The sequence below is a fragment of the Cetorhinus maximus genome, chromosome 7, assembly GCF_964194155.1.
Source record: "Cetorhinus maximus chromosome 7, sCetMax3.hap1.1, whole genome shotgun sequence".
NCBI classification, from domain to species: domain Eukaryota; kingdom Metazoa; phylum Chordata; class Chondrichthyes; order Lamniformes; family Cetorhinidae; genus Cetorhinus; species Cetorhinus maximus.
This window is the reverse complement of record NC_135885.1, coordinates 6,090,564-6,110,504: the sequence shown is the minus strand read 5'-3', so window position 1 is coordinate 6,110,504 and position 19,941 is coordinate 6,090,564. Positions and strand designations below refer to the sequence as shown.

Sequence of the window (19,941 nt, the reverse complement as noted above, 5' to 3'; positions counted from 1 at the left end):
CCAGAACAAGGGAGCAAAACCTTAAAACGAGAGCCAGGTCCATTCAAGGGTGATGTCAGGGAGCATTTCTTCATGCGAAAGGAACCAAGGTGGGTAAATGGAGTTACGATATAGGTCAGACATGATCTAACTGAATGGCAGAACAGGCTCGATGGGCTGGATGACCCCTTTCAATTCCTAAAGTTCCTATCTCCCTGTGTTCCCATTCCCCTGTTGTGTCGATGTCCTTCTATCATGTGTCAGTGGTGGCTCAAAGGCAGCTCTCCCACTGTTGAATCTAAACGTCGTGGGTTCAAATCCTGCTTCAGAAGCACGGAATCTAGGCTAACACTCCCAGTGCATTGCTGAGTGCGTGCTGCACTTGTTGGAAGTGTTGTCTTTCCAAAGAGACATTAAACTGTCACTCTTCACTCTATGATGGGTGTGAAAGGTCCCATGGCACTCTTCAAAGAAGCGTTCTCTTAAGTGTCCTCGTCAATATTTACCCTTCAACCAAAACCCAAACAGATTATCTGGTCACTGTCACATTGCTGCTTGTGGGAGCTTGCTGTGCATGAATTGGTTGCCTCATCTCCTGCATTACAACACTGACAACACTTTAAAAAGTATTTCTTTGGCTGTAAAGTGCTTTGGAACCTCGTGGGGCTGTGAAGCGCAATGTACAAATGCAATATATGGAAATGTCCATCCTGAAGATGCAGGAGGGGCATTAGCAGCGGTCTAGTGCTAGTAAACTGGATTAAACTGTGCGTCCAGCAGATGTCGGGGGGGGAAGAGGAATTTCTAATGTCCTGACTCATGTTAAATAGCTTTTAAATTTTAGGTAAATGGGATATATCCCTACAGGGAGATGGTGTGCTCTGCATATCAGGCAAACATAAAGCCTACTTAAGTGGATTTTTCAGCCCTTTGGTTTGGGGGCTCTTAAAGCGCATTGTGTTTAGTCAGACTGCACTCAGGAGAATTCCAATTACCCTCATCATTCACACTCAACTGTCACCCCTGGCAACGTGTGGCAACCATTAGCTCGCAAAAAAATAATTCCCTCTAATTATTTGTAGTCCATCTGGTGCAGACTGGAGTGGGGGAGGGGAGAAGGGGGACTCTGGTTTTCCATTTTCCAAAGCAACTGCTTTGCATTCTTTCTCTCTAGTGTGCCTACGTGTATCTTTGTTTGCCTATCCATGAGCGTGTGAGTGAGTGAATGAGTGAGTGAATGCGTGTGTTTGTGTGTGTGAGTGAGTGCGTTTCTGTGTATGTGTGTGTGAGCGTGTGTGTGTGTGCGCAAGTGAGTGTGTGTGTGTTAGCGTGGTCCATGAGGTTGGATGGGCAGTGAAAAATTTAAATCAATTACATTGCTAATGGCCTCAGTAAGGCTTTTTAATTGTCGGTGGGCGTGCTGCCGATTCCCGTGTGCGCCCGCTGACCGCAATATTGTGAGTGCGCGATGACGCCAGGACACTCGCCCGACGTCATTGCGCGTCATTTTACGCTTGAGTGGGTCGGGCCTACGCCTGCCTGCTCAGTGAAAATTGCTGCCCTGTGCGTGTGAGTGTGTGCGAGTGAGCGAGTGTGTGGCCGGAACTTCACAGCCCCATCGTAGCGGGGGCGGGGCCCTAAAATGTGGTGAGCCATTCTAAATTCCATTGACTTCAGCGGGACCGTAAAATCCCACTGGCATAAAATTCCGCTGTGTGTGTGTGTGTGTGTGTGTGTGCGTGTGTGTGCATTTCTGTGTGTGTGCGTTTCTGTGTGTGTTTCTGTCTGAGTGTATGTTTCTGTATGTGATTGTGTCAGTAAGCATGTGAGAGTGTGTGTGTGCGTGTGTGTGTGTATTTCCGCATATATGTATGTGTGTTTGTGTGTGTGCGTGTGTGTGTTGTGTATGTGTGTGTGAGTAAGTGAGTGTGTGAGTATGTGTGTGTTTGTGAGAGTGTGTCTGCGTGTGTGCCTGAGAGTGTGTGTGAGCATGAGAGTACGTGTTTGTGAGTGTGTGTGTGTGTGTGTGTGTGTGTGTGTGAGGAACTAAGATTCACGATATATATTTTTATAAAATATATATAGATAATCTGATTGCTATTCCTAAAATTTTAAAATTGAACAAAGACCTTTAAAATGGCTGAACTTATGTCTGTCTGTGATCCCCGAACAAAAGAAGCTGCCTTGGAATTTCGGGAAAGCTCGTACCTCGTTATCTCTGAGGAGCCATTAACAACCACCTGTGGACTGCACAGCCCAAATTCAAAGAGAACTATACAAAGGTGCCATCTGCATCTAATAACCCAGGCTGGCCAGAAGGGGATTGATTGTCTACAAAGACAAAGGCCCCACAACCTTCCTTTCAATTCCTAATGTCTGAGACATTTAGTAGTCTTTGGAATCCAGACAATGGATATACTTCCTTTGTCAAAGACCTGGTGGACAGCTGGGAGTCATGTGGCATGGGCCTCTGCTTTGTGTAGCAAGTAATATTGCCTTGCTGAACTGCAAATCTTAGTCTGCTGTTTACCACCTGGCTAGCAGCCTCACAGCCAAGGAGGTCTGGCCCCGTCTACACTGCTTCTGCTGGAAATTCTGCACCATCAATCTGCATGACAGAATCATCCCTGCATGCCTATCTCATCATGTGAAGTCAACACCACCGGAAAAGTGAATTATCCAGCATCGGTTTTCAACCCACTGACCTCCGTGAAAGAACACCTCATTGGATTTTGATTCTGGACTCTGGAACTCATGTAAACCAATATTTATTTTCTCTGTGGTCTTTGTATTGTAAATCCTTTTCTCTATCCATCTCCTTACTGTCTGAGCATGGGGGCAATGTTGCAACCCTCCTTTTGCATTTTAAATGTGTGCAATAAACTAAACTTTTTTAGTTCACCCTATCTTGAGATTGCTCTGGAGTCATTAATTGTGTTACGAACAGGATGTGTGGAGAGTACAGTTTATCTAGCCCCAGTAGGCCACAGGTCGCACTATTAGTTTAAAAGTTTAATTCACTCACCAAAATGGCCAGTGATTTACCTTTGCTACTGTTAGACCGAGAATACAAGAGACTTTAACCAGTCTTCTGGTTAACATGTAATTTGGAAGTGTAACTATCTATCCCTCTTAAAATTCCCCACCGTACCCACACACACACACACACACACACAGACACACAGAAACAAAGGATAAACAGATAGGGTCTCTGCAGAGTTGAACAGTTGAAGAAAAGACTTTATAAGATAAAGGATAAAGTTCACAGGATTTGGCGCTGTTAACCTGGAGCTCTCTCATGTGAACGCAGACTGCTAGATCGCTAGCCCCATAGATGCCTGGAGGTTCTCACCAACAGAGCTTCGGCATGGAGGAAAATAGAGATGGATCAATTATTCTCATCTGAGCCTCTTGGGTTTCCAAAGAGAAATAAGTCCTGCTGAGATGAGGATTCCTAGCCTGATACTGATAACCACTCTATTTGAGGCAAGGCAAGGAGAGTGCGAGCTGGGCAGCTTCACTTTCTCAGTTCATTCCCAACTGAGTTCAAAACAACAAGTTCAAAACATAAAGCTCCTCCAGCAGGTGATTTCCAGTAAATCACCAGGCCGTTAAAACAGTTTTTTTCCCCATCAATTAAAATGATTGTCGTTCAAATAGGCAAACAGCTCTCCCCCCTCAAGCGCCCTCAATGCTGGTCAGGTGATTTCTTGGAAAAGCCATGCTTCCTCGCAGTCCAGGGTGAGCTTATGACATTTTCCAAAAAAAAAGATCAAGTAATAATGCAACATCCTTCCAAATTTTAAAAGAAAATGCAGTTCTTGAAGATACGGTTCTAACAATAGAACATTAAATCAAACAAAAACCGTGGGGTTTGGAAATACGCCCCACTTTTAAACAAGGAAACAAATCTTTTCTGTTTATGGATGGGTGCTGAGTAACCCTTCCCCCTCTTGTCCATAACAGTGCACATGTGTTTGTGTGTGTGTGAGAGTGTGTGTGTGAGTCTGTGTGTGTGTGCGCGCACGCGCGTGTGGGCGAAAGAGAGTGTCTGTTGTGCGTGTTCTGTTGTGTGTGTGCATATGTTGTGTTCTGTGTGTGCATGTGTACTGTGTGTTATGTGTTGTGTGTTGTATGTGTGTGTGTTGTGTTCATCTGTATGTGTATATGTGTGTGTCTGTTGTGTGTGCGTTGTGTGTATGTATGGATGTGTGTGGTGCATTTATTGGCAGAAGTGGTGGTATAATGGCATAGTGGCATTACCATTCTCCCCCTTCCCCAAGCAAGCCCTAGCCCTGCTACCAGTGAAAAGCCACCCCCGCCTTACGGCTGGTCTGGTAGGTAGAGACCTGCCCGTGAGTCCCCCTAAAAGTGATGTGGTGCTGCCTGTGAAGCCTGGCGCTGATGACTGCGAGTGCTGCCCGAAGCAAGGTGGACAAACAGACCTCAAAGTCCCAAGCAAAGTGCAGCTCACCAGGTGCACGTCGCTTATGTACAATTGTGAAACACGTCGGTGTGCATTCATGCTGACGTGGTCAGATGATTCAGTGTGGGGGGGATTATTCTGGCAAGCTGGGCTTATAATGATATACAGATGTATTACAATGAAGTTCCCGATGTCCAATGGCAGGAAACGCGGCCCACCATTGAAGGGTAGACCGGATGATAACAAACTGGTTTCACAACATCCTGAAACCAATTTTGGCCTTCTCGCCACATTGTCCGCTCATGCCACCAAACACGCCCAACAACAACGGGCATGGAAAATTCCACCCATTGTCGTTAAGGTAATAACACTGGAATGTATTCTGCCTCTGTTTCAGAATAAGCATCTGATACAACTGCCTTAAGTCTGGATCCTGCTGCTGTAACTCCATTAACTTCAAAGGACTAAAACGCCTCACCCTCATCCTCTCCAGAGCAACCTTTTCAAAGATTGATCCAGCCAACTGAATTTCATCCTCTTCCTGTTTAAGTCTGTGACTCTCTGACCTCGTCGCCACGCAATCTGGAAACAATCCAGGATGCTCTTTCTGTAAAACCTCTGCCGATTGCATCTCAACAGATTCCTGTACTATAGTGGGCATAGTCAATATTTGCGATACAGCTATATCCTTCCGACACTATGCAAGGAGGATTGAAGAAAGCAGTGATCCTTGGGTTACGATAATCCACTTGAATCCTGCTCCCACAACCTACAAAGTAAAGACACTCTGACACAGAGCCTGTGGCTACTTGTGTTCACAGCGTTCCTCAATTAACATCCCTCCCTATCCTTTTGTTCTGGACACACCACGAGAACATCCAAAACAAGAGCAGATGTCAGTGGTTCGGCCCCTCAAACCTGCAACCACCCCCCACCCCCGCGTCAATACGGTCAGTGCTGATCTTCTATCTCGACTCTGCTTTTCAACTCTATCCCCAGATCCTTCGGTTCCCTTAGCGCCCCGCCCCCCGTAAGCTATCGATCTCTGGCTTGAAGATACTCAACAACTGAGCATCCACAAGCTCTCTGGGGCAGAGAATTCTAAAGGCTCACAACCCTGGAGGGAGATGAAATTTCTCCTCATCTCAGTCCTAAGTGGCTGACCACTTATCCCAAGTGTTTTGATTGACTGTGTTTCTTCTAATGGATGGATTTAATACTGTACACTTTGAAATTAGACTGGATGGGGAGGGCGGGTTGGGGAAAGACTTCTGCTCTGTTTCCCTGCCGGTAGATTAACAGAACCTCAGGATGGGGTTGCCAACTCCACCATTGGTTGACTGACATGTCCTTCTTCACACCTTCCTAAGCCAATCGGAAAGTCAACAGGCACTCCTTTACCTGAGCGGTGTCATTTATTTAAGGCACAGAAGTAGGCCATTTGACCCATCGAGTCCCTGCTGGCTCCCTGCGGAGCAATCCAGTCAGTCCCACTCACCGGCCCGATTCCCCGTGGCCCAGCAAGTTTATTTCTTTCAATTGCCCATTCGATTTCCTTTTGAAATGATTGGCTATTCCCACTTCTACCATCCCTGCAGGCAGCGATTGGGTGATATGTGACTGTGAATCGAGCAGCCTGTATTCCACAGCCAATATTTTCATAATGAGTAAACATAAAGAAAATGGTTTTTAAAACACAATTTTATTTAATGACTCCGTGGATTTTCTTTGGGTTTTTATCCCACTGGTGTTCTGGAGATCAGCCTTTCTTTAATGGAGGCTCCAGGACCATCCTGAAGGAGCTGGCAACACAAACCCTGGGGAAATGGCAGAGGCTTGTCATAACTCAGGTGGCACCAAGTCTGCTGGTTCCCTGCGGATTCTGATCGTCTCTCACCTGTAACTCTAGTGGGAGACTGAGGAAATGTCAATGGATTGGCCTGACATTACATAATGGGATGCCATTGCATGAATGCACAATACACTAAATCATTACACAAAGGCAACATTTAAGCCAGGCGATGATCACCTTCAACAAGACATTAACCTTCTCCCCTTGACATTCAATGGCATTACCATCACTGAATCCCCCCCACTATCAACATCCTGGGGGCTACCACTGACCAGAAACTGAACTGGACCAGGCACATAAATACTGTGGCTCCAAGAGCAGCTCAGAGTATGGGAATCCTGTGGTGAGTAACTCACCTCCTGATTCCCCAAAGCCTGTCCATCATCTACAAGGCACAAGTCAGGGGTGTGATGGAATACTCCCCACTTGCCTGGATGAGTGCAGCTCCCACAACACTGAAGAAGCTTGACACCATCCAGGACAAAGCAGCTCCGCTTGACTGGCACCCCATCCACCACCTTAAATATTCACTCCCTCCACCATCAATGCACAGTGTGTGCATTTACCACCTTGAAATCCAAGAGCAGCAGGCGCTTGGGAACACCACCACCTGGAAGTTCCTCTCCAAGCCCACACCATCCTGATTTGGAAGTATATTGCCGGTCCTTCACTGTCACTGGGTTAAAATCCTGGAACTCCCTCCCTAACAGCACTGTGGGTGTACCTGCACCACATGGACTACAGCGGCTCAAGATGGCAGCTCACCACCACCTTCTCAAGGGCAATTAGGGATGGGCAATAAATGCTGGCCCAGCCAGCAACGCCCGCATCCCGTGAAAGAATTTTAAAAATCATAACGCCAACCCCTAAATCTCCATTAAAGGCAAGAATCCAGCAAGCAGAATCAATGATATGGGAAACCCACAGAAGGAATATGGAAAATAATTATGCCAGAGGAGATCAAAGAGAATTAAGAAAGTATAGCATGGTGGGATTACCAATGCCTTTTCAAATCCCTCTTTGGCCTCACCCCTCCCTAGTTTTCTAACACTAGCTGTGTCAGCTGTGGCTCAGTCAGTAGCACTCTGCTAACAGTATGTACCACGTACTGGGTGCACTGCCAACATTGATCCCTCAGTTAACATCACAAAAACAAAAGATCTGGTCATTATCACGTTGCTGCAGGTGGGAGCTTTCTGTGCACAAATTGGCTGCCATGTTTACTACCTTGCAACAGTGGCTTTATCTCAAACCAGCACTTCCTTGGCCAGTAAGTGCCTTGACACATCCAGTGGTCATGAAAAGCACTATATAAATGCAAGTGTTTCTTTCTCTAATCTCCTCCAGCCCCACAAAGCTCTGAAACATCTGCACACCTCTGATCTGGCCCTATTGAGCACCTCATCACCGATTTCAACGGCTCCACCATTGGCGGCTATGGCTACCACTGCCGAGGCCCTGAGCTCTGGAATTTCCTCCCTAAGCCTCTCTGCCTCGCTTCCCTCCTTCCGAGAAGCTCCTTGAAACCTACCTCTTTGACGAGCCGTTGGTCATCCGACCTAATGGTCCGGAATTTCCCCGGCACCTCCTGCTGACAGGATCTCCCAGGCCTGCCAAAGTCAATGGGCTTTGGAACAGCTTGCCGCGTTTTCGGCCCCAACTCCACCATGATGGGGCTGGAAAATAGCACCCAGTATCTCCTCATTGTGGCTCAGTGTCATGTTTTGTTTTGTTACCCTCATATGAGAGGCCTTGGGATGTTTTATTACATCAAAGGCGCTAATAAATGCAAGTTGTTGTTGTTGTGGCTTCCGTCGGGTGCTAATTTGAGATGACACGAGGGCCGTGAAACCTTGTATACCGATGCAATTTCTTTCTTTCCTGCAGGACGCACATCATTCATTTATTATTCTCCCTCTAAGCCTTTCCGAAATGTTTCAAGCATTCGACAATCTCTCGAGCTTTGTGGCAGCTCACACTTCGAACTCGCCCCTGACATCTCGTTGTTGAATTATTCAACCACATCTGTCGCAGCCAGCCAGGGTTTGGCTCCTGCCTTTTAAGACAGGGCATTTGTTTTGCTGTTTGGGCTTAACAGGGTTTCTCCCCCCGCCCCCCACCCACCCTTACAACACGTTCTGTCGATGCAGTAGTAACACCGCAAAAAAAGTGTGAGGCTGAGTCCGGAGGCACGGCTCCCTGCTCCGATTAAAGTGCCAGAATGAAAACGCGGAAGGTGATGATGACCTGAAACACGGTGGGCAGAATTTATCCGTTGAAGGGTCATGAGGACTCGAAACGTCAACTGTGCTCTTCTCCGCCGATGCTGCCAGACCTGCTGAATTTTTCCAGGTATTTCTGTTTCTGTTTTTGTTTTGGATTTCCAGCATCCGCAGTTTTTTTGTTTTTATCTCTAGAATTTATCCCTTATCGTGCCCGAACCAAACCGGAGAAAAAACAATGCGCGATATTTCGGTCGGCGGGCGGGAATCAGCGACCCGCTCACCAACAATTAAGAGGGGCTGTTAAGCCCATTAATTAATTCATTTAATTTAATTTTTCCCCGCTCTCGTCCAACCTTCCGGTCGGTGGGCGGGCGAATAGGCCAAGCGGCCTTTGCATTTTTCGCCAAACCTCATCCACGGGCGGGTTGAGGTTTCGACCAGTGATTTAAAAAAAAAAGTTTTAAAACTCATTCTTAACACGTCCCAGCTCATGTGACAGGGTCACACCAGGGGACACGTTTTCCTTATTTTTTCAAGTGTTTGTTTTTAATGTTAGAAATCCTCAGCTCCCTGAGGCGGCTCTGTGGCCTTCCAGGGAGCTTTCACTGGGCGCACCACCCCCCCCACCCAGCGCATGCGCTGAGATCCGTGCTCGCGATCCTCCCCCCCTCCCCTCCCCTCCCCTACCCACCCACCCAGGCAGCGCTGAGCGTTTCAGCACCTGATTCCGTGCTGGTTGCCCGTTCATTGGGCAGCCAGCATGAAATCGCAGTCGGGGCCCAATCGTGGTCAGTTTCGTGGCCGATCCCGGGACTCGCCCACCTGACGAGGTAAAAATCCTGCCCAGTGTCTTCCTGTTGCTACGTGTGCAGTAATAAAACAATAACTAACTCCTAAACCTCAGTAACAAATGAGAAAGTGACACTTCTACAGTGGCCAGAAAACCTCCAAACACACGTCAAGTTCGTTGGTGTATGCCAAGAGTTTTAAAGGTGTGCCACATTCACTGAACTGTAAAGAACTACAATTCTATGGCACCTTTCCTAACTTCAGGATGTCCCATTGCACTTTGCAGCTGGTGGTGTACTCTTGAAATGGAAATGTCATCACTGTTGTAACCATTGGTGGCCATGTCCTCAGCGGCCTGGGCCCTAAACTCTAGAATTCACCCCCTAAACCTCTCTACCTCTCCTTCCTCATTTAGGGCTGAGATGAGGAGAAATTTCTTCACTCAGAGGGTTGCGAATCTTTGGGAATTCTCTACCCCAGAGGGTTGTGGATGCTCCATCACTGAATACATTTAAGGCCGGGACAGACAGATTTTTTTGGTCTTTCAGGGAATCGAGGGATATGGGGAGTGAGTGCAAAAATGGAGTTGAAGCCCAAGATCAGCCATGATTGTATTGAATGGCGGAGCAGGTTCGATGGGCCGAATGGTCTACTCCTGCTCCTATTCCCTTGTGTTCTTGCGTTTAAATTTCTCCTTAAAATCAACCTCTTTGGCTAAGCTTTTGGTCATCTTTCCTCTTCCTGTGGCTTGTTTTGCTTGAAGCACCTTGGGACATTTTGCTACGTTAAAGGCTATAAGTGCAAGTTGTTGTTGTAGGCAAAGACGGCAGCCAATACGTGCACAGCAAGCTCCCACCTGATAAAGATCCAACAATCTGTGCTTTTTTTTCCCCCCCCCCCTCCCCGTGTTGAGTGATAAATATTATACGTGGCACCAGAACTCCCCTGCCCTCCTTTGGGACAGTGTGGCTCTCCCGCTGTACTGGTGCTGAAGTGGCAGCCTGGATTAACACAGGCCTCTATGCTCAGGTCACTAGAGTGGAACCCATGACCTTGCAACGCAGAAGTAAAAGTGCTAACTATCGCACCAGACGGTCGACAGAAACATAAACAGGCGTTTGAATAAGAATGGGAAAAGGGGACAGATGGAGGTGGGTAGGGGGGGGGGAGGGGAGCAGTGGTGCGGAGGGACGAGGGAGAGGATCGATAAAGATGTGAGAGAGGTCAATGAATTGAATGACCTGCTTCATAGAAAATTGTTTTATGAGGTATAGAGACAATTATCATTGCACAAATCGTGAAGGTGATAAGACCCAGTGGAGGACAATAAAACAAGAAGCTGAAGAATTACAGGGAAGATAGATAGATAGATAATTGGCAGAAGGGGTAAATGTGATATGAGGGAATTTTCTTTTCACCCAGAGGGTGCTTGGAGTATGGAACAAACTCCCTGAAGAGGGGGGGTGGTGGAAGCAGGTTCGATCGAGGTATTCAAAAAGGAATTGGTCGGCTACCTGAAAAGAGGGAATGTGCAAGGTTACGGGGATAAGGTAGGGTAGTGGGACCAGGTGGAATGCTCTTTCAGAGGGTCAGTGCAGACTCGATGGGCCGAATGGGCCTCCTTCTGCACTGTAAAGATACAGCGATGCTGCTCATTGACGAATTATCATTGTGGCATTGCGATGGCAATACCAATAAAACAAGTAATCATAATTCAAACATAGTTATAGACAATCATTAAAATATAAAATGAAGGGACTGCACAATGATGAACATTTCAGTATACAAATAATTACAATAAGTTGCAAAATGCAGGTCTCCTTAATTTACAGAATAAAAATGAAAGGTTAACTGCACTCTGAATTTTGTATTAAAGTCCATTGATCATATGTTGTCAGGCTGAGCTCCTTAAATTCTCAATCATTTACATAGTGTTCATGGGTTTTACAAAGATGGGGATTGTCTCCTAGCCTATTCGTTTTATGTCTTATTTGCAAAATGGCGTCTTACCTCCTTAATCCATCGCACATTTATTTTTGTGTAGTTGCGTCAAGGGAGAGTCCCAATGGGTTGTGGGATTCAAGAGTTTTCTAACGAACATTCTAACAGTGACACACAGGTAACAACCCTCTGGCTCATCCAGCCTTTCCCACACAACTGCTATACCTTATGTACCATGATGTCACGGAATCATAGAATGGTTCTAATGCAGAAGGAGGCTCTTCGGCCCGTTGTGTCTATGCTGGCTCTCTGCAAGAGCAACTCAGCTAGTCCCACTGCCCTGTCCTTTCCTTGTATCCCTTCAAATTGTTTCTCCTCAGATAAGGCCGATCAGGGGCAAAAAAGGGGAATTTGCACATGGAGGCAGGAGAAATAGCGGAGGTGTTGAACGAGTACTTTGCATCTGTCTTTACAAAGGAAGAAAATGCTGCCCAGGCCGAGGTGAGAGAGGAGGTAAACAATTGGCAAATTGGCAAAAGGAGCAAATGAGATGTGAGGAAATATTTTTTTCACCCAGAGGGTAGTTGGAATCTGGAACAAACTTCCTGAAAGGGTGGTGGGGGTAGGTTCGATCGGCAAGAAAATGGGATTGCTACCTGAAAAGAGAGAGCGTGCAAGGTTACAGCAAAAGGCAGGGGAATGGGACTAAGTGAAATGCTCTCTTGGAGAGCCAGTGCAGACTTGATGGGCCGAATGGCCTCCTTCTGCGCTGTAAAGATTCTGTGAAAAAAGATTCTGAAGTAATAATCCAATGCCCTTTTTGAGAGTGACGATTGATTCTGTATGCACACGGCCCACCCCAGCCAAAACCATGGGCGGAATCTTGTGGAGGCATCTGGGCTCTCGCCTGCCTTCCTGCTGGACCCTGCGGTGCCTCTTCCCGGGAAGGCCCATCATGCCAATCGGGCAGTGGCGAAGCCAGCAGCGGGCCTTCCCCTGGAATCAAGGCCCCCGAGGCGGAGGTTTTGTCCACCGACAGCTACTGGCCAATCAGAGACCGGCAGCTCTTGTGCTCAGTAGCGCCGCTGGGAGGGTGGTGGCTACTGCCGGAAGGACAGACACCAGTGTCCCAGGATCGTGCAGTGACCTAGGCCGGTGGGGGTTGTGGGGTGAGAGAGGTGCAAAGGGGGGTCCGCAGCACGGGCAGGTGAGGTAGCTCCCTGCAGATTCCCCCTCTTCCTCGTCCAGTCCCGTGATCAGGCACTGGTTGCTTTTGATCGAGGGAGCTCCTTTCCCCGGAGGTGACAAGCTGGCCGCATAGTTTTACCTATCGCGCATGCTGCACGGCGACAGGTCGGCCTACCACCGGGTTAATCCCAGCAGCGGTGGCATGAGGCCCTTAGATGGTCATTAATTGGCTACATAATGGCCTAAATGGACGGTGGAGCGGGAAGGTCAACCTTGGGCCTTCCCTGGCAGAGGCAGGAAGGCAGCAGGGCTCCTGTAGGCCACCGCCCTACCTAATTATATGCCCTTCCAGGCTCCAAGCTTACCATCAGCGAGAGCAGAGGGTCCCGCGCCATGTGATCTCCCTGGGGGGAAGGGGAAACAACAGTTAAAAACCCAGGCTAATTAGGGAAATTTCTTTCCGATCACCCTCCTTCCCCCACACAAGCAATCGAAGTTAATCCAGGAGGTCACTATGGCCCTGATAATTCAATACAAGATCTACCCTTTTGTAAGAGTTGATCTCTGCCCTAGGCAGAAACAGGTCTGGCTCTTGCTTGAAGGAATTTAGTGAGTTGGTGTCCTCTGTGTGTCCCTGACATTCACAATTCTCTGGCAAATGAACCACCTCTTCACATCTAGATTTGTTCTTAAGGCAGCATAAAATTTTGACGGCTGATTTTTCCCTTTTTCTCTAACATTGACAACCTTCCAAACCCGCAAACTCTACCATCTAGAGGGACAAGGGAAGCAGACACATGGGAACACCACGACCTGCAAGTTCCCCTCCAAGCCACTCACCACCCTGACTTGGAAATATATTTGAATTCAATAAAAAAAAAGCTGGAATTAAAAGTCTAATGATGACCGTGAAACCATTGTCGATTGTCGTAAAAACCCATCTGGGTTCATCAATGTCCTTTAGGGAGGGAAATCTGCCATCCTTACCCGGTCTGGCCTACATGTGACTCCATACCCGCAGCAATGTGGTTGACTCTTAAATGCCCTCTGAACAAGGGCAATTAGGGGTGGGAAATAAATGTTGGCCTAGCCAGCGACCCTTGAACGAAAAAAAAAACTGAATCCTCCACTATCAACATCCTGGGGGGTTACCATTGACCAGAAACTGAACTGGGCTAGCCGTATAAATACTGTGGCTACAAGAGCAGGTCAGAGTCTGGGAAAGTGGCAGTGAGTAACTCATCCCCTGACTCCCCAAAGCCTGTCCACCATCTACAAGGCACAAGTCAGGAGTGTGATGGAATACTCTCCACTTGCCTGGATGAGTGCAGCTCCAACAACACTCAAGAAGCTTAACACCATCCAGGACAAAGCAGCCCCGCTTGATTGGCACCCCTTCCACAAATATTCACTCTCTCCACCACCGATGCACAGTGGCAGCAGTGTGTACCATCTACAAGATACACTGCAGGAATTCACCAAGGCTGCTTAGGCAGCACCTTCCAAACCCACGACCACTACCACCTGTAAAGACAAGGGCAGCAGGCACATGGGAACACCACCACCTGCAAGTTCCCCTCCAAGTTTCACACCATCTTGACTTGGAAATATATCAGCCGTTCCTTCACTGTCGCTGGGTCAAAATCCTGGAGCTCCCTCCCTAACAGCACTGTGGGTGTACCTACACCTCATGGACTGCAGCGGTTCAAGAAGGCAGCTCACCACCACCTTCTCAAGGGCAATTAGGGATGGGCAATAAATGCTGGCCCAGCCAGCGATGCCCACAGCCCGTGAATGAATAACAAAAATTTGGCCTGCCATGTCTATGCCAGCTCTCTGCAAGAGCAACTCAGCTAATCCCACTCCCCATTTTCCCCCCACAGCTCTCCGGCTTGTTTCTCTTTAGGTGTTTATCGAATTCCCTTTAAAAACCCATGATTGGATCTGCCTCCACCACCCTTTCAGTTAGAAAAAAATCTTACTTGTGTCACTTTTGCTTCATCTGCCAATCAGCTAAGCCGGTTTCCTCCGGCTCTCGACACTTCCACCAACAGGAACAGTCTCTCTAACTACTCTGTCTCCACCCCTCGTGATGTTGAGTACCTTTATCCAAACCTCCTCTCAACATTTACAGCTTCCATCTCCTCTCCCCTTATCTTTCACATGCAAAATCACATGAAATGGACATTAAATCCAACGTCTTTATACTAAACAAGGGAACTTTGTTAGAAATTCTATTTTACAAGAGAAGGTGTCTCTACCAGAGCTACGCAACCCCCTTGGGGCCCACTGGAAGGTTTCAAGGGGCCAACAAAAATATCAAATGTGGGATGTGGGCATTGTACAATCTGCCTATGTCCCTCTCTCTCTCTCTCTCTCTGATGAGTTTTAAACGTGTGCCCAGCATCATGACCACTTGATTCGGCCAACAGGCTTTAACTGAGCTTCACCAGTCAACCTGGTGAAAGGGAAATCATGTTATTGGAGTTCTTTGAGGAAGTAACATGTGCTGTGGATGAAGGGGAACTGGTGGATATACTGTACTTAGATTTCCAGAAGGCATATGATAAAGTGTCATATCAAAGCTTATTGTGGAAAATAAAAGCTCATGGTATTGGGGGTCACATATTGGCATGGATAGAAGATTGGCTGGCTAACAGGAAGCAGAGAGTAGACATTAGTGGATGTTTTTCTGGTTTAGATATGTAACGAGTGGCGTGCCAGAGGATCAGTGCTGGGGCCTCATCTGTTTACAATTTATATAAATGACTTGGATGAATGGATGGATGGGATGGTTGCCAAATTTGCTAATGGTGCAAAGATAGGCAGGAAAGTAAGTTGTGAAGAGGACATATGGAGGCTACAAAAATATATAGGTAAGTTAAGTGAGTGGGCAACGATCTGGTAAACGGAGTATAGTGTGGGAAAATGTGAAATTGTCCATTTTGGCAGGAAGAATAAAAGAGAAGCACATTATCTAAATGGTGAGAGATTGCAGAGCTCTGATGTACAGAGAGATCTGGGTGTCCTAGTGCATGAGTCACAAAAGGCTAGTGTGCAAGTGCAACAAGTAATTAGGAAAGCTAATAGAATGTTATCATTTATTGCGAGGGCAACTGAATACAAAAGTAAGGAGATTATGTTTCAGTTGTACAGGGCACTAGCGAGACCACAATATTGTTCACCTTGTCTAAGGAAGGATGTAAATGCAGAGATAAAAACAAAAAAACTACTGCGGATGCTGGAAATCCAAAACAAAAACAGAATTACCTGGAAAAACTCAGCAGGTCTGGCAGCATCGGCGGAGAAGAAAAGAGTTGATGTTTCGAGTCCTCATGACCCTTCAGCAGAACTCCAAAACAAAAGCAGAAACAGAAATACCTGGAAAAACTCAGCAGGTTCTGCTGAAGGGTCATGAGGACTCGAAACGTCAACTCTTTTCTTCTCCGCCGATGCTGCCAGACCTGCTGAGTTTTTCCAGGATGTAAATGCGTTGGAAGCAATTCAGAGAAGGTTTACAGATTAAAACCTGGAATGGGTAGGTTGTTTTATGAGAAAAGGTTGGACAGACTAGGCTTGTGTCCGCTGGAGTTTAGAAGAGTAAGAGGCGACCTGTTTGACACATATAAGATCCTGAGGGGTCTTGACACGGTGGATGTGGGGAGAATGTTTCCTCTTGTGGAAGAATCTAGAACTAGGGGGTCACTGTTTAAAAATAAGGAGTCACCCATTTAAAACAGAGGTGAGGCAAAATTTTTCACTCAGGGGGTCATGAGTCTTTGGAACTCTCTCCTTGGAAGAGTGGTGGAAGCAGAGTCTTTGAATATTTTTATGGCAGAGGTGGATAGATTCTTGGTAAGCAAGGGGATGATAGGTTATCGGGGGGGTAGGTGGGATGCAAACTTCAGGTTATGATCAGATGAGCCATGATCTTATTAAATGGCAGAGCAGGCTCAAGGGGCTGAATGGCCTCCTGCTGCTCCTTGTTTGTATGTTCATATATAATCATACAGGAGCAAGAATGCTCGTAGATGCAACGCATCATCGCACCGATCACATGCTGCCGATCCCCCTCACCCAGTCTTTGATCTGGTGCCCAGCACCAAGTTTCACATGAAATAAATAAAACAAAAATAATAATAATAAATATATTTATTTAATTGGATAACTAATTTTTATTCAGAAAAAATGCTATTGTTGTGTTACAGTGAGCTATGGAATCTTTATAATAAGGAGGGGCAGGGGTCCTGAGAAGTTAAAAGGTGAGAGCCACAGCTCTATATTATTACAATAGTCCAATATCACATCCATAAGGCTGTCCTCTACCTAATGCAAATAACATCAATCTCTCAGGTTGGTACCTTTCACATTTCTGCCTCGCAAACAGTCCCAGTCGCTACTCGCAACTGTTGAATAAAAAGCCAGAAACAAACAGCAACTGCAAAAAGCCATTGTCCAGAAAATGAACTGGATCAACCATATAAATACTCTGGCCACAAGAACTGAACACTTAAGAGGACAGTTATGAGTCAAGCACATTACTGTGGGTCTGGAGTCACATGTAGGCCAGACCAGGTAAGGACGGCAGATTTCCTTCCCTAAAGGACATTAGTGAACCAGATGGGTTTCTACAACAATCGATGATAGTTTTCATGGTCACAGTCCAGATTTATTAATTGAATTTCAACATCCTACGTGCTACCATTGACCAGAAACTGAACTGGACCAACCATAACAGCAGCGAGTAACTCACTTCCTGACTCCCCAAAGTCTGGTCCGCCATCTACAAGGCACAAGTCAGGAGTGTGATGGAATACTCTCCACTTGCCTGGATGAGTGCAGCTCCCACAACACTCAAGAACCTTGACACCATCCAGGACAAAGCAGCCCAGTTAAATGGCACCACATCCACAAACATTCACTCCCTCCACCATCAATGCATAGTGACAGCAGTGTGTACCATCTACAAGATGGACTGCAGCAACTCTCCAAGGCTGTTCCGGCAGCATCTTCTAAATCTGAAACCTTTACGACATAGAAGGACAAGGGCAGCAGACACATGGGAACACCACCACCTAGAAGTTCCCCTCCGAGCCACTCACCATCCTGACTTTTTTTTTATTCATTCACGAGATGTGGGCTTTGCTGGTTGGGCCAGCAATTATTGCCCATCCCTAGTTGCCCTTGAGAAGGTGGTGGTGAGCTGCCTTCTTGAAACACTGCAGTTCCTGTGATGTAGGTACACCCACAGTGCTGTTAGGGAGGGAGTTCCAGGATTTTGACCCAGCAACAGTGAAGGAACGGTGATATATTTCCAAGTCAGGATGGTTAGTGTCAATGGTAATCCCCAGGATGTTGACAGGGGGGGATTCAGCGATGGTAATGTCATTGAATGTCAAGGGGAGATGGTTAGATTCTCTCTTGTTGGTGTTGGTCATTGCCGGGCACTTGTGTGGCACAAATGTTACTTGCCACTTGTTAGCCCAAGCCTGGATATTGTCCAGGTCTTGCTGCATTTGGACATGGACTGTTTCAGTGTCTGAGGAGTCGCGAATGGTGCTGAACACTATGCAATCATCAGTGATCATCCCCACTTCTGACTTTATGATGGAAGGAAGATCATTGACGAAGCAGCTGAAGATGGTTGGGCTGAGGACACTACCCTGAGGAACTCCCACAGTCCTGGAACTGAGGTGACTAACCTCCAACAACCACAACCATCTTCCTTTGTGCTGGGCATGACTCCAACCAGTGGAGAATTTCCTCCTGATTCCCATCGACTCCAGTTTTGCTAGGGCTCCTTGATGCCACACTTGGTCGAATGCGGCCTTGATGTCAAGGGCAGTCACTCTCACCTCACCTCCGGAGTTCAGCTCTTTTGTCCATGTTTGAACCAAGGCTGTGATGAGGCCAGGAGTTGAATGGCCCTGGCGGAACCCAAACTGGGCATCAGTGAGCAGGTTATTGCTAAGCAAGTGCTGCTTCATAGCACTGTTGATGACCCCTTTCATTACTTTACTGATGATGGAGAGTAGACTGATGGGGCAGTAATTGGCCGGGTTGGATTTGTCCTGCTTTTTGTGTGCAGGACACACCTGGGCAATTTTCCACATAGCCGGGTAGATGCCAGTGTTGTAGCTGTACTGGAACAGCATGGCTAGGGGCGCAGCAATTCTGGAGCACAAGTCTTCAGTACTATTGCCAGAATATTGTCAGGGCCCATAGCCTATGCAGTATCCAATGCCTTCAGCCATTTCTTGATATCATGTGGAGTGAATCAAATTGGCTGAAGACTGGCATCTGTGATGCTGGGGACCTCCGGAGGAGACCGAGATGGATTATCCACTCGGTACTTCTGGCTCTACTTTGTAGCAAATGCTTCAGCCTTATCTTTTGCACTGCTGTGCTGGGCTCCCCCCTCATTGAGGATGGGGATATTTATGGAGCCTCTTCCTCCATTGAGTTGTTTAATTGTCCACCACCATTCACAAATGAATGTGACAGGACTGCAGAGCTTAGATCTGATCCGTTGGTTCTAGGATCGGTTAGCTCTGTCTATCACTTGCTGCTTATGCTGTTTGGTACGCAAGTAGTCCTGTGTTATAGCTTCACCAGGTTGACACCCTATTTTTAGGTATGCCTGGTGCTGCTCCTGGCATGCCCTCCTGCACTTTTCATTGAACCTAGATTGATCCCCTGGCTTGACGGTAATGATAAAGTGGGGGATATGCCAGGCCATGAGGTTACAGATTGTGCTCGAGTACAATTCTGCTGCTGCTCATGACACACACTGCCTCATGGACGCCCAGTATTGGGTTGTTAGATCTGTTCGAAATCTATCCCATTTAGCACGGTGGTAGTGCCACACAACATGATGGAGGGTATCCTCAATGTGAAGGCGGGACTTCATCTCCACAAGGACTGTGCAGTGGTCACTCCCACCGATACTGTCATAGACAGATGCATATGCGGCAGGCAGGTTGGTGAGGATGAGGTCAAGTGTGTTTTCGCTCTTGTTGGTTCCCTCAGCACCTGCCACAGACCCAGTCTAGCAGCTATGCTCTTTAGGACTCGGCCAGCTCAGTCAGTAGTGGTGCTACCGAGCCACTCTTGGTGATGGACATTGAAGTCCTCCATCCAGAGTACCTTCTGCACCCTTGCCACCCTCAGTGCTTCCTCCAAGTGATGTTCAACATGGAGGAGACTGATTCATCAGTTGAGGGAGGGTGTAACATGGTAATCAGCAGGAGGTTTCCTTGCCCATGTTTGACCTGATGCCATGAAACTTCATGAGGTCCAGAGTCAATGTTCAGGACTCCCAGGGCAACTCCCTCCCGATTGTATACCACTGTGCCGCCACTTCTGTTGGGTCTGTCCTGCTGGTGGGACAGGACATACCCAGGGATGGCGATGGAGGAGTCTGGGACATTATCTGTAAGATATGATTACGTGAGGATGACTATGTCAGACTGTTGCTTGACTAGTCTGTGAGACAGCTCTCCCAATTTTGTCACTAGCCCCCAGATGTTAGTAAGGAGGAT

The 19,941-nt window shown here is 47.2% G+C and overlaps 1 protein-coding gene across 2 annotated transcripts in view; it reads right to left on the bottom strand.

Moving 5' to 3' along the window:
* The window catches only part of LOC144682565 (BTB/POZ domain-containing protein KCTD14-like), a 1,380,231-nt gene that overhangs the window by 254,822 nt on the left and 1,105,468 nt on the right, over window positions 1-19,941 (bottom strand). The gene's annotated exons all lie outside the window — the stretch shown is intronic.